The sequence below is a fragment of the Pteropus vampyrus genome, unplaced genomic scaffold, assembly GCF_000151845.1.
Source record: "Pteropus vampyrus isolate Shadow unplaced genomic scaffold, Pvam_2.0 Scaffold158, whole genome shotgun sequence".
In the NCBI taxonomy this organism is placed as follows: Eukaryota; Metazoa; Chordata; class Mammalia; order Chiroptera; family Pteropodidae; genus Pteropus; species Pteropus vampyrus.
In genome coordinates, this window is record NW_011888939.1 from 109,438 (window position 1) to 121,641 (window position 12,204).

Below are 12,204 nucleotides of genomic sequence, written 5' to 3' on the forward strand. Positions count from 1 at the left end.
CAACTCTAGTCACCTCCACGTACCACAGGCCCATTGGTGGTTAGGGCTTCAAGTCCTGAACATCACGGGGACAGAGCTTGGTCCGTCATCGTGACACCCGAGAAGCAGACAAAGCCTCCATCCCCTTCCGTCCCTCCTCGGCTCTCTTGGGCCTGGGGGAGACCGCAGCTGGCCCCCAGGGCCGGCCCGGCACGCTCCAAACCTTTGCCAAAGACGTGGCTGGAGCGTGGGCACAGCCACCGCACGCTCCGCCTGCCGGCACCGTCCCTGGCGTCCGCACCACCCAGACCAGGCTCCCCGGGCCCTCCGCAGCAGCCAGGCTGTGGGGCCATCGGTGCAGCCACCCCTCACAGCCCCCAGGGGCTTCTGGATTCAGGGCTGACAGCCTCTTCTGGCCCCGTGAGTATCACGACAGTGGCTCTGAGCCAACAGACGCTTACTTTCTGAGTCTCCCCACCAAGGGGCCTGTGGTCACCCAGTAACAAAGAGGAAAGGCCTAGATCACGCAGACCGGCGGCCTCTGTCCCCACAGGACCAGGCCACACGGAGTGGACCTTGTCTCTGGGCACCTCCAGCCAAGCAGACCTGCCTTCTTGGGTGATTTTGCGAGCGGTCCCGGGCTCCCTTTCCCACAGAAGTGGCCTGGGGCCGCTCCTGCTTTGCGGCCATTCCCTGCGTGACCGTCAGCTTTCTGTCCCCGTGAGGGTCACATGGGGGCTCTCTTCTATTTTCTTATCTTTTTTTTTTTTTAGCACTTTCCAAAAATAATTGAAGTTCCCTTTGCGTGAGCCATCCGAGACCAGCAAACCCAGAGAGACGGACCCCAGATGGGCAGTCCCCGGGGCAGGCACGGGGTTTCCACATGTGGTGACAAAACATTCAGGGACTTGACAGAGAAGGCAGATGCCCAGCACTGCAAAACGCGCTTACGTACGTTTTGTGAATGTCACTTCACTTTATTTTTAAAAGTGCTTTCGCCCTCGCAGGAACTGCTGCGCTCAGCAGGGGACCCCGTGCTGAAGCCTGGGGTGGTTTCCAGATCTGGGGAGCTCCGGGTTTTCCGGGGGCCTCTAGAGCTCAGCGTTCATTCCTGGTGCTCCAGAGCTGGTCCTCTCTGTGCTCAGACACAAGAACAGGAGTGTGTTTCTTGGTTAAAAATGTTTGCACGAAGCTATGTTCCATCCTTAAAGAGGTCTTAGGGGCTCGGGTGTGGCAGCTACAAAACACACCCCAAGGGGGTGACCCTCTTCCCACTGAGAGGCAGGGTCTTCGTCCCTCTCCTGGAAGGTGGGCAGGCTGTGACAGCTTCCTCTGACACAGGACAGTGGCAGGGGAGCCACAGGTTCAGAGGTGGGTCAGCATACACCAGGCAGCTCTACCCACACCTGGCGGAGAGGCCATGAGCAGGTGCTCTGCTCAACAGCTGTGGCCAAGCCCAGCTGTCCTTACCCACACAGTGTGATGGCCCAGCCTGGGTCACCTCCAGCACTGCAGGACAGAGGCAAAGCCAGCCCACTGCTGGGGCTGGAAGTCCTGCCCCCCCAGGCTCCATGAGCATAATAAAAGCCTGGCTGTTCCATCTTAACGCTAAGGTGGAGGCTGAGCAGACAACAGGTCATCTGTGGAGTTGCACCTGACGGACGCTGTCCCACTGCTTCCAACTGGGACGACCTGAAATCAGTATCATTTTCTGTCTAAAGTTTCCTGTTTTGCAGACGCCCGAGCTCGCCCGCATACACCTGGAGGACAGCGGTTCTAGCGGAAGCACAAAGCCTGCCAGGAGGCCCCACCGTTGGACTCCCACAGGGGGCAGGAACGGGCCGCTAAGGAGGCCCGGCAGGGCGGCGGCAGCCTCCGCCGGCCGGACACCAAGGAGAGGTCCGCGGGCATTCCTGCCTCTCTGCCCTTCGCTGCCAGTCTCTTCCCCAGTGCCTACAAATGACCCTTCTCCCCATGGCCAGGGGAAGGGACGACGTGGCCACAGCGTTTCAGGTTGACATCGTCCCACGTTAGCGATCGAGATGGAAGCTCCCCCACGCAGTCCGTGTCACACTTGCAGATGTGTGCTCCTTCACACGCACATGTACACGTATACACAAGACGCATGCATATTTGCGTGTACACAAAGGAAGCACACGTGTGCATGTTTACGGGTACATGTACATATAGGAAGCACCCACATGCACACACAAGCAGTGTACATACATGCAACGAACACGAGAAGCACACACACATGAAGTGTGCGCGCACACACATGCACGCAAGGAAGTACACGTGCAGGCACTCATGTACACACAGAAAGCACACACGTGCATGCACACGCACACGGGAAGCACACATGTGCGCGCGCACATGCACACCCAGGAAGCACTCTATACAGTGAAACTTTAGATCGTAATTTCTACTTCTTTATAAGCGGCATGCACAGTGCACGTGTGCACACACACAAGCACACCCACGCCCACATGCACACACGCGTAGGCACACGCTGGGTTTTGCGCCCTCCCCACACTGCGATCTTAGCCATCCGTAGCCTGTCCCCTCCCCGCTGGCTCCCAGCTGGCCCTGTGAGGTGCTATACAGCCCTAGGCCACTACCATTTCCTACCACTTCTGTGGAGACGGCAGGTGGACCTTTTTAAAAGAGTCTGACAGAAATATTTGCACTGAAATAGAAAAATCACTGCTCCAAAGAGCATTTGTAATGACCGCTTCGAGGCTGAAAGTGTCTTGGGAGCATGTGGAGCTGGGGAGTGTTTCTCTCTCCTGCACCCGCCTCGCCTCTGGGGGCTCCCTGTAGGGCTGGCATCCTGCCCCGGGCCCCTAAGGCTGATCCCCAGGCTTTCTCAGGGGCTCTGGCTAAACCGACGGACCCCTCCCCTCTCCACTTTGGAAAAGACAGACGGCCCCTCAGCCTTCCTCTCTCCCAGTCAGCTCCAAGCACTGACCACCGGACGCCGGCATCCACCAAGGAGACCTGCTTCCACATTGGAACCTTTAAGCCAATCGATTCGTCTAAGCCAATCGATTCTCCCATCGCCCTCACTCAACACGACTGAGCAGCCACGCCGCGCGTTGGGGTCCCAGGCACTGCAGGGGTGTGCCGCGGGAGCCCGTCCCCTTGCGACGGTGAAGCGGGCCTCCCACATGACCTGCCTCCGCCCGGACCCCCCTTCCCTCCTCCTGAAGGCGTCACGTCCAGCAGGGTTTGCCAGTCACAGCATTGTTGACGCTGCACCAATTCCTGGTCGTGGCAGCGGCACCAGCCTCCAGCCGCCACTTCTCAGCAGCACCCCACCCCCGGATGTCACAACCAGTAGCGTCCCCAGACACAGCCATGCGCCCCCCGGGAGGCTGTGTCACCTCCGGTCGAGAGCCACTGGTTTGGAGGGAGCCACTTCTCTAGATTTCAGATCTTTTTTGAGCCCAGCATCCTCCCGCCCATGCCATGGGGCTTTGCGAATCATCTGACCGAGACCGTGTCCGGGCGGGGACAGCCCCACCATGGGGACACTGTCATGGGACGCTTCCTGCGTCTTGACACACGTCCTCCTGTGCCGCATCCATGCCCTCATCTCCCCACAATCACCAGGCGTCCCCAGGGGTTCCATTTTTGACGAAGCCTTGTCCATCCTGGCACATTGCCACGCGGCCTCCCACCTCGGCCGTCAAGGTCAAAGCAGCCGCAAAGGACACCAGCAGCACACACCTGGGCCCCGGCCGGGCCCCGCGGTTCTGACGATGCCGGCCCCTTCGGGCCCTTCATTCTGAAGCCTAGCTGCTCGTTTCTGCTTGTCCCCAAGGGGCTGGCGCCCGACCCTCAGCCCCACTCCCGGTGGAGTCTGCAGTACCCGGCTGCCCACAGCCCAGGGAGCGTCCAGAGCTGGGGGCCCAGATCCTGTGACAGGAACGAAGGCCCTTGGCACGCACTGTCCCCCCTCGAAGCAGCAGGAAGGAAACACGACTTCCTCTCAAGGCTTTTATACAAATAAGCACAATACTGAGCAGCCGGAAATGAGAAGTGTCTGTGCCTTTTCCCCAAGATAAAATCTAGTGACACTTGTCTTTTTCATTCATTCTACTGGGTTTCCTTAAATTATTTGACCTGAATAAATCTCCCTAATGTGTACTTTTTTTTTTTATAATGTGTACTTTTTTTAAAAGCTAAAATGTTATATAATAGATATTCCTAACACCGAGACTCTAAAATTTTCTTTCGGGAAAAAATGATTGCTGTCTTTAGCTGAAAAAAAATAGACTCACAAAGGAGGTCCTTGTCTTTTTTAAAAAGATTATTTACTCGAAAAGCGAGCGTTTGGGCCTCCCGTTATGAACGTGGCCGTGTACATCCAAATATGTTTTGTCACCTAGAGATCCCGTGAAAACAGAAGGGTTTTTGAAACTCCATTTTCAGGAAAACTAGGTGAGTATAAGCAGCAGACTGAACACACAGGTGAGGCCGGGGAACAGACATGGGCAGGAGCTGGCGGCGGGGGGCAGAAAGCAGCTCACGGGCGGGGTGGCTCATGGGGGGCCGAGCTCGGCACCCGCATGCAGGGACTGGAGATGTGGGGTCTCGCTGCCCCCCTCCCAGAAAACACTGGGTTGTGCCACGTGTGGGGGCTGCGGGAAGAGGAGGCTGTCACGCTGTTGGCATAGGTCCCCCGGCCATTGGTTCAGAGTCGGAGGAGGTAGGGGACACACGTCCCTGGAAGGGTGCCTGGGACTCACTGCCATCGTGCCCTAGGATGACGGGGAGAGTGAGGGCCACCGAGTTTAAAAGGCGGAGAGCAAATGGTGCGTGCGCTGACTGAAGGCTCGCTCTGCATTGTTGTGTCACAAGGCTGTCACTCGCCACGGGGAGGGGGGGACCGCTGTGTCCTTACCTGCTCACAGTTCCTTGGCTGCTGCACAGCACAGTCACGATCTGAACCCAGCGCTGCTGGCGGGGAGCCCAGGCCCGTCCCGGGGGAGCCCTTGCACTGGGTCCCCGCAACCCGGCTCTATCCTGGGTCCGGTGTCGATTTCCCCACAGAGAAGTCCAGGCCACCAGAGAATGTAAGTGGACTGGAAAGGGCTGCCCGCCCGAGTGCTCTAAACCTCCTTCTTATAGACTTCCACCCTCAGCCCCTCTTACTTTCGTAAGTTGGGGTACGCAATACGAATATTTTAGCAGACCAGAGGTTACACTGTCTCCGGCCCTCCCTCCAGGGACATAGCCATGCTGTCCAGGGGGCGGTTTGCTTTTTGCAAATATGAAAAGTAATCCCGAGGAACTGCGCTGAGTGACAAGGCAGGTGTGGGCCTCAGCTCGAATGGGGCTAGATGACCCAGGACTGGCTTTCCCAAGGGAGCAGCTTGGCCTGGTCCCGGGTCGTCCTGCTCTGTGGGGACAGGGTCCCCATCCACGTGCACACCTCCACCTCTGCTCCTCGCCAGAGCCTGGCACCCCCGCCCAGCCCACTCCTGCTCAGTGGCATGTCACCGGCTGCCAGGAAAGGCCCATGGCCACCTTCTCATCCAGCTCTTCCTGAGTCCCCGGGCCCAGGGCACCCCGCCAACCCAGCCCTGGGGCTTGGCTTATTTGTCCACTTTTCTAACAGCTTTATTGTGACAGAATTCAAACGCCACCAAACTCACCCACTTAAAGGGTACAAGTCAATGGTTTCCAGGTGCATCCACCACCACAGCCGACCTGAGCATTTCATCACCCCAGAGAGAAGCCCGCGCCCCGCGGCCATCACCTCCGCATCCGAGCCCCGGCCACACGTCTCTGGTCTCTAGGTTTTCCTGTCAGGTCAGCTACTGCTCTGGCTCTGCCATGCTCACCCCAGGTGACCCAGGAGGTGGGACGGTCCCCTCTGGGCCCGATCACCCTGCCCCGGCCTGCGGCCTGCTCACTGCGGTGGCAGGTTCTGACTCCGGCCCCCAGGGCAGGGCAGGGGGAGCGGCCTCCTGCTGGGTGTAACTCCTGTGTCATCAGCCCAGCAGGAGGAAGTAAAGTCAGCTTGGGGGGTGTCGCTTAAAGAATGGGCGGCTGAAACCCCACCAGCCTGGCCGGCCCCAGAGCAGACTGGTCAGGATGCAGGAAAGCATCACCAGACTGCAATGCCTACAGCCGAAGATAAGACAGGCAGACTGTCCCAAGGGGTCACCTGCTCAGATAAAGGGCAGCGCCGGGTGGTGGCCCAGCGGCCGCTGCACCCTGAGGAGCGAGGCTGGCGTGGGACCGGCAGAGGACTGCCCGCTGGCTGGCAGTCCCGGGCCTCGGGCCGGGCACCAGGCCCAGGGCGAGACTGTCCTGGGAAGGGAAACGCCCCCCTTTCCATGTCCGATCCCTGACTTCCTCCTCGCTCCTGCTTTGGGAGGGACCCCGGCTCCTTCCCAGCTGGGTAAGCGTGCTGGGGATTTAAGTCACGGTCCAGTGGATGGTGACCGTGGCTCTGACGTCGGGGCAGGACCTGCTCACTCTGACATGCGGCCGAGACCCTCCGGACAGCCCGTGCTGAGGCCCCCCGGAAACACATCGGCAGCCCCCCACTTCAGCTCGGTGGGTGTGGAAACATGCTGGCTGCCTTCCATCCAGACTCTCCTGTGTGGCAGTCTGGGACAGGCGGGCGGGGGCCGGTGGCCTGCCCGAGCGTGCAGAGCCCATCAGTTCTTAAATAGCCAGCGAGGTAGAACACAGCAGCCCCAGGGAGCTGGGAGGGCGGGCGTGGCACGCAGATGGCGGTCGGCTGGAGACAGGAAGGCAGCAGGGACCCCGACGGAAACGCCTGGCAGGGGTCAGGGAGGCGGCCGCCCTGGTCCCCGCTCCCCCTTGTACAGGCCAGGAGGCCACCTCGGAACAAGAAAGAGCCACACACACAAAACCAGCCACCATTCCCGGGCCCGTCTCTCCACTTGGGCTGTGGGGCCGACCGCCACCCTGAAACCTGGAGACGGGGGTTCAGAGGGGAGCCCAGACCTGCCCGCCTGGAGCCACGGCCACCACAGTGGGGAAGTGGCTGGACCACGAGGGTGGGCGAGGGGATGAGAAAGTCCTGCGTGCCACCGTCTGGGGGTCTCGCTCTCAAGGGCTTTCCCCCCAGAAGCCCCTGGGGAAGCTTTGAGGGGACCCCTGGGGTCTCGGCAGGGAGAGGGGACAGCAATGCTGGTGACACACACCAGGGCCTTCAACATCCCTTCTTTGCCTGACTCTGGATCTGCCCCCCGCCCCTGCCGGTTCCCCGCCGTCTGTGGGCTGCCGGCGCCCCCTCCACACGCAGCTTGCCCGCCCCATCCAGGGCTCCATGAGGTGGCGGCCAGGCCGGGGGCCCCATCACTCAGGCCCCGTCCCCTGGGCCAACCCTCGGGGCCGCTGTTCTCCGTCAGGGCGCGGAGGTCTGCTTTTCTGTCGGAGGGGCCACCGCGGCAGGAGCTGCGAAGGGGCGACGCTCCGGCATTCCCGTCCACGCTAGTGGGCGCCGGTCCCAAGGGAAAGGCAGGGAACGTGCCGCTTCTTCCTCTTCACCTGCTTGTCCCCCAGGAGCTGAGCCGTCATCCTCGAGGTGACCGATCTCAGCGCACCCACGCGTTTACCCTCGGCCACGGCTGCCACGCTCGCCGAAGCTCACGCCGCCCCATTTCTGGCATGTGGGGACCTTGTCAGGTTTTACTCCCTAATCTGTCCCCCAGATCGAGGTCGCAGGTTCGGTGTCATGCCGTCCATCCGAGGTCTACAATTCTCGACCCCGGTGGGTAAGAAAACTGAGACTATGGGACGTGCTGAAGCATCACCACATGCAGCCGAGGACAAGCGTCTGGATTTGCAGCGGGACACTGGACTAAGCCCTCTGCCACTGGCCCATCCCTAAAGCCCAGGGTCCCTGTCCCCTGGTCAGTGCCTCCGGCAGAGGGATGGGGTCTGTGCTCAGACAGTGACCTCTCCCCCAACCCGGTCCCTCAGCCAGCGCTGGATCCTTCAGGAAAAGTCTCTCCTTTTACAATCACAAATGTTGTGCTCAGATCCTTTGCTGCCCCAGTCCTAGAGGCCTGAGGCTGGGGTCTTCAGATGACACCTGAAGTGACATTCTCCACTTCAGATGATCTGAAGTGACATTCTCCACAGCCAAGACGTCGAGGCTTCGCAGGAAGATCTGGCAACCCACAGAGATCTCTTTGTTCTCCAGAAAGTTCTCTAGCAGCCTTTGCCCAGCTCAGAGACTGTGTGGTGGGTGGGTGCTCTCTTCTTCTGCCTCGGGGAACTGGAAACGGGATTTCGACGGAGTGGGGGGACGTCTGAGGCGGACGCGGGAACCCTCGCTGTCACGCCCGCCGAGTCTCGACGCTCGGCTGGGGCGAGTGTTGCCAGAACACGTTTTGCTTCTCGCATTTGCATCGTTTTAATCCCGAGGGTTAAAATTCTAGTTCTGATTTGTGTATCTAATACTCGTCATCTTCTGATTTCTTCACACGTTTTCCGCAGCCTCTTACGCTGAATGGAGCTGAAATAAAATTTCAGAGAAAGATTTAACAAGTTAACTGAGTTTTGCCTGAAATATGGCGACAGAGTGGCGGGCAGAGTTTCTGAAGCATAAGATTCAAGTAGATGCTTCCAACGGAATACAGTCTCGGATGCTGGTGGTGGACACAGGCCAGCTGCCCGACCCCCTCCCAGGCAGAGGTGGCAGACGTGCAGCCTGTGCCAGCCACGTCTCAGCCTGAAGGACACTCCTGGGCCAAGGTCACCGCCCTCCAAGGGCAGCCCCATCCAGTGACCTCAGTGCAGGAGTTGTCAAAACCCAGCCACTTCCCTCAACTGGGGCCACCGAGCGGCCATCTCGGCCAGGGCCTCTGTCAGATCCACGTCACAGCCAAGTCCCTCTGCCCGGTCCTGCGGCCCAAGGGTGTCACCCACTAACCCCACACACACTTCCCCTCCGTGGGAGACTGGCCTGAGGTGGGCTCCTGTCCCGGAGCTCGAAGATGCCCGATTTCTTCCACACGGGTTTTCCTACCTTCAAAGGGGGCCCCCCTCCTGGTCCTGAGTCCCATTCCGGCCACCTCCAGGGGCCACCAGGCCCTCTGAGGACAGGAGCAAACATCCCTAAATTGCCTAATAAGGGCCTTCGTCCAATTTGTTTTCTACGAAGACTCAGAGCGAGAAAATCTTTTTCCTCTCAGATCTCGAGCTGGAAGCCATCTGGCCCTTTCTTGAACAAATCCGAGATGTGTCCAGTTTCTGTTTACAGCGTGACTGGGCCCTCCCGAATCATTGCCTCTCAAGAGGCTTCTGCTCTGCTTCAGGTTAGAACGCTCCCTTAGAAACAGGCAAACTCAGTGTCACGTCGTCCCCTGAAATGGTACATGAGCAACATGGCGAAATTCATGCCAGGAGCATCCTAAGGACCTGGCACTCAAGAGATAAAACTGAATAAAGCTGGCAGAAGTCGCTTCTGAGGTAAAAGATTTTCAAACTTGTTGTATTTCCAAAGATCCAATCGAGTCAGTGGTTGCTCTGGGTGGGATATGCATATGACTGCATTTGCATACGTTAACATCCACAGAGTCCCATCAAATACTTCACGAGAGTTAACTTTTTTATAGATGAAAACAATGCTCAACGTTAAAAAACTGAAACAGTGTAAAAGGAACAATGAAGCATCCCCTCGCCAATCCCCACCCCCCGCCCTCGGCCACTCCCCAGTGAAATCCCACTGAGGTCTGCTCTCAGATCCAGGGGGGACAGTGTGAGTCTGTACCTCCACTGGCCAGGCAGCAGGTCACCTGCCACCCCCCACCTGCTCCTGAGAGCACACCTGGATGAGGCTTTACCTGGGCACAGGCCCGCCTCGTTCTTTCCATCAGAGGCTCAGCAGTGCGCGATGTACTATCCTTTTCACAGACGCCCTCCTGCTGGGCATTCTCAGTTTTTGCTTAGATAAGCAAAGAGACCCGCCTGGACTCAGGGTCCATTCCTCAAAGTGTGGGCCGGCATCTTACACGCCGCCGCGGCATGGCATGGCAGAGGACATCAGTTTCACCCCCACCAGGGACTGTCACACTTCCTCCAGCGGAGGAAATGATGTCTTCTGTCATCTGAGTGTTTTGAATTACGACGGTGGTGTGAACGCCTTCAGGGCAAACAGATACAGATAAAGGATCCTCTGGCTTCGGCCCCTCCATCCTTAAGTCTTTCTCTTATTTTGAAATCTAGCCATTAAATCGGTGAACACTTACGAAATCTCAGGATGGTAAAAGCCACTCCGGGCCTCACACCAAAGCCGGAAACCATAAAAACCTCAAGAGACTTGGCTACATCAGCAAATTAAAACTTGACCACTGCAAAGAAAACAAACAAAAAAGTCAAGCCCCAGTGAAAAGATAAATGAGAAACCGTGAAAGAATAAACATGATCCACACAGGTACGCGGCGGAGACGGGCTAACACCCTTAACAGAAGCAGCTCTAGGGTAAGAAAAAGACATACGGCCCAAAAGAAAAATGAAAAAAAAAAAAAAACGCACAAAGGACACGTACAGGCAATTTTCCAAACGGCCAATAGCAAAATGAAAAGATGCTCGACATCACCGGCAGTTAGAGAAATTAAAACCCAAGCGATGCAGAGGGCGCCGGAGAGGAAAGCAACGGCCGGCCCGCAGGCGGACCGCACTGCGCAAGCGCGTCCGGCGGGCGTTCCGGCAGAAGGCGTCAGTCTCTGGCCCCGCAGTGCCTCTTCTAGGAATTCACCGAGGAAATACTCGGCCGCTTCCAGGCACATGTCATCAGCGACGTTCGCCACAGGACGCCTTAAAAACTGCGAAGACACATGCCAAAATATTTAGTCCGTGTTTCTGGGCTGTTAGGTGACTAATTAGACATATTTCCCCAAACTTCTGATAATGAACCAGTATTACTCTTATAATGAGAAAATATTGTTCATTAAAACAATCCACTGAAGCATGAAAACAATGTTTTAATGGGTTTCTTAACACTTGGTCCCAAAATTCCCCAGACTGGTCAGACTATAGACAACCCTTCTCGTGCCCCACAGGAAGAAGCCTCTGGGCTTTGAGCGTATCAAACCTCTAGCATTTTCCAGACGGGAAAGGAACCCCCATTTCACCCCCAGCGGCATCTAGGTTATGGCCACAGGGCCAGGAGGGACAGACTGACGGACAGGACCGTGTCTGTGCCTTGCCCTGGATCTACCACTTTCACTGGTCGGGGCCAATCCCCACTGGCCTGGCACCCTGAGCAGCACCTGCGACACCGTAGGCCTTGACGAAGAGGTCCAGACTGTTTGAAAAACAAAACCGGAAAAGTGTTCCAAGTCACACCTTGGGTGAAGAGACCGGAAACAGCTGACTTGCAGTCCAGGGCGGTTCACCACGTGATTCCCTCCCAGATGTCCAGGACAGGTGGGGTGGCTACAGGTGTGCACGGGAGGCCAGTTGCCGACCCCCCCCAACCCCCACCCTCCAGCCCCCTCTTCGTCCTCCAGGTCCAGCACACTCTCAGGGGTCCAGTGACCATCTCCGGGGGGACTGAGGGAAGCTCTTCCAGGTCCTGGCTGCTCAGGCGGTCCAGGTTTCTGTTGGACACAGGCTGGAACCCTGGGAGCCTCACCTTCCGACGCCATGCCTCTGGGGGGTTCTTCATCCATTCTTAGCCCCAAGGTCCTTAACTGTGACTGTGAGGTGAGGCAGTAAGCCCAGACTCATGGAGCATTCAGCAAAACCAAGGGCAAAGGCCGCCGGGGCCTGGCGGTTTCTGGGAGGAAAAGCTGACCCTGCAGCACCCAGCGTAGAGGACCTGGGGACAGGGGGCGGGGGCGAAGGCAGAGGGACCCGGCTTCCAGGGCTGGGAGGCCCGGCTCAGCCTGGAGCTCTGTGCCCTCACAGCAAGGAACTTCACCTTTACTGGCCCCGAGGAGGAAGAAGCCAGCACGGGGCTGGGCACACGGGGGACACCGGACATGCAGGAGCTTCTAGCGGCACAGCAGCTCATAATCACAGTAACTCCATCCCGCACAGAATAGCCATCGGCACTCCTGCCCGCGGCCCGCCCCGCGCGGCCCGCGCTCCCACCTCTGGGTGGCGGGGGAGGGGCGTCCGCCCGACTCCCAGCACTTACTCAGCGCGGCCAGCAGCCCCCGGGGGTCCCCGCCTCTACAGGGCTGGGTGGGGGTCAGACTTCACGAAAACGATTAATTCGCCGACAGC

General features: G+C 58.3%; 1 long non-coding RNA gene across 5 annotated transcripts; it reads right to left on the reverse strand.

The window, feature by feature from the left end:
- Positions 1-8,094: 8,094 nt before the first annotated feature.
- Positions 8,095-12,204, reverse strand: LOC111745593. Of its 5 annotated transcripts, none has more exons than XR_002782725.1 (6): positions 12,116-12,204; positions 11,609-11,752; positions 10,520-10,796; positions 9,816-10,322; positions 8,999-9,335; positions 8,095-8,485 (listed from the first exon to the last, which is right to left on the reverse strand). It is a non-coding gene; the product is annotated as an uncharacterized LOC111745593 (long non-coding RNA). The 5 variants fall into 5 exon arrangements; XR_002782724.1 differs by having other exon boundaries at positions 11,609-11,794; XR_002782723.1 differs by adding an exon at positions 11,320-11,409 and having other exon boundaries at positions 11,609-12,198.